Here is a 6,091-nt window from a genome sequence, read left to right as displayed (position 1 = left end):
TTCTTTACTGTCCGAGTCCCCAAGGTCTGGAACAGCCTGCCACCGGAGGTGGTTCAAGCGCCTTCATTGAACACCTTCAAGATGAAACTGGATGCTTATCTTGCTGGGATCCTATGACCCCAGCTGACTTCCTGCCCTTTGGGCGGGGGGCTGGACTCGATGATCTTCCGAGGTCCCTTCCAGCCCTGATGTCTATGAAATCTATGAAATCTATGACAAAAGACGAGCACCATATGGTAAGATGGGGCAGGGGATTCTCATATGTCCCCCTGTTTTGCTAAGGAAATACTGATAACAGTCCTAATACAATCTTCCTAGCTCTTGGGAATGCTCTCAATTGTGGTCTTGTCTGTTGTGTGACACTCCACTGGTGCACGTGCGTGTCTGTGGTATGGGAGGAGCATAGATTAAACATACCTGTTACTTTTCTTTCTGTCCTCTCAGTAGAGGCAGTATTCAACATTGTCTCCGCTGGAAAGGAAATGATCCTTCATGATTCAGCCACGTGGCTTTTTACAGCTTTTCTTTAATCTGGAGAGTTGGCCTTCTGAGGAAAAGCAGCTCATTTTCACATTATGGATTAAGAGGAACCTGGGATTGTGCTACAGTCCCTTCTAGAAAATCATTGCTATGAAGGCAAAACAGGCCCAGGTAGAAATATTTAAGTGAGGCACAGGTGGAAAATCTGTAATTGCTAGGAAAGTCCACTTGCCTATTAATTGGCCATAGCAGTAGACTAGAGAGTCTGCTTGTAAGGACATTCTAGATAGGCAGGCTGAGCAAAGACTCTGCTGCTATAGCCCCAAGGATCAGGTAAATTCTCATGTCCTCAGGCTTTTGAGAGACTGCAAAGTTCTTGTGCTTGTGCATTTAGGCATTTTTAGTCTGGTCTGTCGCTCACTTTAAGCATATGAATCCTTGTTAGCAGAGTACTTTTGAGGCAACAGAGCACCTTGCCTGAGTAAAATTTACAGAATATGGTCTGCAAGGGTGTGGTCTTCAAATTAGCTAATTTAGAGCCAAAGTCCCATACTTGTAAATCTTTGAGGTGCTTCTGAGAAATCCCAGATTAAATTCTTCCCCTGATGCATTTACTCCCTCCAAAACATGTCATTAAACTGCTGATTGCTGTAAATATATAAAAAATGCTGCAAAAAACCCCACAGCTATGTCACAACCCTGATGTTACAACTTGAGCCTCTTATAGAAAGTCTGAAATGATATGTGATGGTCTCTTTATGGGCATTAGGGAGTGAAAGCATCAGCACTGTCAACTCCTACTGTTAAAATTATGTAATTTAGAAAAACAATTATAAAATTTGAGTGCTTTTTATTGGCCTCCTGGGTTCTCAAGCCTTCAGGCTATACTTCAGTCACCTTTCAAAATATTTTGAATGTTACAATTTTTTATTAAAAAATAATCTAAGTGCTTTAAGATTTCAGGAGACTCAGATTTGCAGAAGTTGGCAATACTGTGCTGTTCTGAAAGGAAGGCATTACAGAGTTTAAATAAAGGCATTTTAAAACAAAGTTAATTTTAAGTACTTTCCAATTAACTGATCAGTATGTTGTTTTTGTACGAAGATCGAGAAATAACATAGCCACTCTTTAAATATAGCTGCCTTTTACACCAAAGAATTTCCTATAACAAACGTATGCATGCTTGTTAATTACAGTTAAACAGTGGAACTGTAAATATACAAAACTTGAAACCCACTACTATTAAAAGGATAAAAATAACAAAGAAAAGCCATGATTTTAAAAAGTACACCACAGGACAGTACCATAAGTTGATACTGTAGATCAACCTATGAATTGTTGTACAGAAACACTGACCTTTTCACATCTTTATTTGTAGGCACTTTGTCAGCCTGTTTGTGATGGATTTTAGCTTGGAAAACATTAGATTTTTGAACTAGCCATCTCCAGAGCTTAAAGAAGATTTTTTACAGCCCAACAAGTTGAGAGACATAGGAGACTTAAATCTTCTCTGGATTGGACACCGCATGCATAACAGCTACTGGCCAAGTAGTTCATGAAGGCAGGGGAGAGTAGCTTTTTAGACTAACACACCTAACAAATCTCTGTACTCACAATAGGCAAGAAGTGCAGCTATGTTTTGTAGAGCGATCATTGGTAAATCTTACATCAGAAACCATCCTGAATCTTTGTCTTTTTCCTCAAGAGAACTGCAATGTCCGCTGCATATGGCAAGTTTAGCATGACTGGAAAATGAGCACTGAGGCAACTGAGCTATTGAATGGTTTTGGGCAGGCATGTGGCAATTCTGAGCAAAGAATCTTCCACACGTCCAGTCAAAGTATGTGATGAGGTTCTCTCTTCTCCAATGAAGGGAATGAAGAAACTTTACTGTCCTACTTCTCTCTTTAGCCACTACCATTCTTTTTTAATAGTATGCAATAGGGCTGTTGTTCTGTGAACAGTGGAAAGTTGGCAATATAATACATCTTTATGCTTTTCCACATACTGGCAGCTCCCTTCATAATGTCTTCTTACAATCTCATTCTACAAGTAGAAACCAAGAGCCAGCTTTAGTGCTAGTGTATGTAATTGGCAATGCCTGTCTAAGTCGACATCAGCTGTTTCCTTTACTCAGAACAGGATTTGTTCCAATGTCTCTAGGAGAATAAGACACCATTGCCTGAGATGCTGAGCCATTCTTTCTGCATTCTTGTATTTTGCAACAGGTTACATCTTGGGCTGAGCAGTATGGTAAAGTCCAGAAGACTCAGGCATGCTTTAATTGGAGCAATCCATTCAAATCTGAATTGTGTGTTAATTTTCCTATTGAAGGGCAAAGAAAGAATCAATCATTTGGCTCAGAGAACAATTTACATTGCAGATACATAGTTCATTAATCAAATTACAAAACTGACCTACAGATAGAATCAGGGATGAGAGAGAAGTCTGTGAAGTCTCCAAATGTACAGATCAGATTTATGCACCCAACTGCTTTCAAGCCAAGGAACCTGCTTCCAAGTGGCTTCTTTTAAATGTTGACCAGACCTGCATGGTTAGATATGAGGACTTACTTTGATTCTATGTAGGATGGACAAGAAAAAGTGGAGTATCATCAGTGTTTTGTGGTTGGAGTAACAATGCTAGTGCTAAAAAGTAGTAACTGCTAAGTGGAGTGCTGCATGTCTGAGCAGAGAAAGTACATTGAAATCATTTATCCAGCACTTTAGAAAAGCACCACTGAAAGATTTAGCAGAGCACACCACGTAAACAGAATTTTGATCAAGACAATCAACAGAAACTGCTCAGGGAACCATGGAAAAGTATAGGACACAGAAAATTCTTTGGAAGATGGATTCCCTAAAGGCACGACCCATTAGGTACTGCTGAAGATGAAGGCTGCCCCACAGTAAGCTGCTGTTGTGAAATGTTCCCTGAATCCCAGCAGCTACTCCACTCCTGCAATTTCCTTCCCTAATCCTATGCTACATATAAAATAAGTTTACAAGTAATATTAATGCAAGAGTCTGAGCAACTTCATTCCCATCAGACTCCCAGAGCACCATTTTCCTGGAAGCTTGCTGGATCACAGGAGAGTTCCAAGGGGAAAATAATCCTTTGTTGTAAACCTTGGTCATGACCGCTACCTTTCTGAGCTGATCATAGAAAGTCTGTGATATGAATATAGCTATTCTGGACTAACCACTCCCACAATCCAAGTTGATGGATGTCCGTCTTTCCCTTTAAATTGTAGAGTCAGAGACTTTAGGGGCTAGTCACATCCTTTCTACCTCTGTGCTAAATTACTGCTTCCAAAGCCTATGGAAACACTAAATACTTATTACTAGATCAGTAATAATGCCTTTTCTAGCTGTGATAATTAGACACATGGACCTTGATAAGAACATGGTACAGATAGCCAAAGAACTTATCTCTGCAGCTGCAGCAGAGAACAGTCATAGGCTTTTTCCACACTTGAATGCATGTGCCACTATTGATGTAATAGCGAAACCTCCTAGAGTTGTCACAGCCTACACTGGCAAGAGCATAGCTTCTACTAGGTCCTAGAATGAAAACAGCTCTCCTGACAAATAGATTTTTTTCCCCTAGAATGTATAACTTTGTCTATACTAGGACTCTTACTCTCAGAGCTATAGCAATTAGAGGTGTTATTTTCACACACAGCTATACCAGCAAAGGGTTGTTTGGCTTTTTTTTAACGTAGACAGTGCTCTCGAGAAAAAATGTATCAGGTAGCAAATTCTACATTTTGCAGGCTGGCCTGTCACCCAGTATGAAATGCTGGGAGAGCATTTCTAAGAGTCCAGATCTTACTTCTGGAAAGAAATATTCAGAAGTGATGCAAAGTTTCCAGATCAAATTGTCCATTTCAGAATGCGTGACAGGATCCTAGTGCATTTTTCTTTAGGAGTAAATCGGACCCGGAGACTGAAAGTGCATTTAGATCTTTCCTCTGAAGAATGTTTGATCAGGGAAAACTGTTCTGGCTGATGACCTCATGAGACCTAGAGGTGACTTATAAAGGAGTCTGATGTAAGATGCTATAGATGCCCCAACTAGCCATCCAGGTGCATCCAGACAAGCGCTGAAGTGCGTTTTTCCTGAGGACAAATAGCAGCATCACATAGTTGTGCTGCTGCTATTTTTCCTTGGGGATTGCTTCTCCATGCGTGGAGAGGGAGGGTGTAAATTGCACTGGGTGGGGTAGGGGAGGCTGGGGCCAGCACCTGGGCTGGCTGCAGCAACCTTACCTGGGGTCCTGAGGACCTCCCGGGGCTGCAGCAGTGACGATCTAGGTGTGCAGAGCCTGGCCAGCAGCCAGTGTATGGCTCTGGCAGGCCAGGCTCTGGTTTTGGGTGGCGCATGCTGCAACCATGTGCTGTACCCTGCTTCTTTTTAATTTCTTTTTTTTTTTTCAGATATCAGAATCTAATTTTGGTTTGCAGCATGGAGAACCTTTTCATGTGTGCCACATGTGTTTTGAGGTGCTGCAAAGTGCATGTGTGCGCTTGTCTGCATGTGCCCCCAGAGTCTGAACTTCTTTTGGTATCCTGTAATTTGGAAGCAATCTTGGTATGTCTCTCCATCACTGGCTCCTAAGATCTTCTGATTTTTGACCTGCACTGCCATGATGCAAGAGGGGGAGAACAGGATGGAGTTTTATTCCCTTAGGAAAGATTTTTCTTGTTGCTCTCCTGAAGTTAGGTTTGAGGTACAACTGCAGCGAAAGAGACGGGAGCAACGAATTGGAGGAAGAGAATCTGGTTCAAGCGGGAAGAGATGCAAGTAGGGTGAGGTACTGTCTGCTCCTGGACTAGACTGAGTGGCCCTGGACTTGCAGGAGAGTGTCTGAGACTGGTGAGTGAGATAAGGATCCCAAGAGTTCTAATTGCTCTAATGCTGCAAAACCAATTGAAAAAGTATTGAAAAGTATCACTGCTTTGCAAGGTCACTCTAATATGTCCCATGTGAACACAGTATAACCTCATAAATCTGGGCTTCAAAATTCCAGAATTCTCAAAAATCTGGCACTTTGTAAAAATACAGTACACTGCTTTATTGCATTAAAAATAGCTTCCCAATGATCCAGAAATTTCTCTGGAAGTCCAGAGCTTCTCTGACTGCCATTATTTTGTCAGCCTACAGCTATTGCTTTAAACAATACTCAGTCCCGTGTATAGTGTAATAGCAAAGAAATTTGTCCTAAGGCTATGCACTTTCCTTATGTTTCAAAAATCCAGAATTTTCAAATTTCCGGCAGGTGCTAGTTCCCAAGGATGCCGGATTTATGAGATTATATTGTACCTGATTTAGTTTTCTTTTGAGAGTTAAAAATCATTTGTAGAGTAATTGTGTTGTTTATTAAATAATTTTATGGGTGTTATGTAGGCACATGTGGGACTAAACATTTACTATGCCAATGAGCAAGGGAAAATGCAGATGGATTTGATATATCTCTTAAACAAATTGGTATTATTACATAGCACCAGTGGAAGCAGGCTAGTGTGCAACTAAATGGGCTAATCTCCGCATATGCATTTTAGTCTTTTTAAAGTAAAAAACGAAAAAAAAATATTTCAAACATTCCTGC

The sequence above is a fragment of the Alligator sinensis genome, unplaced genomic scaffold (genome assembly GCF_000455745.1).
Source record: "Alligator sinensis unplaced genomic scaffold, ASM45574v1 scaffold350_1, whole genome shotgun sequence".
Classification (NCBI taxonomy): Eukaryota; Metazoa; Chordata; order Crocodylia; family Alligatoridae; genus Alligator; species Alligator sinensis.
This window is presented reverse-complemented; position numbering follows the sequence as displayed.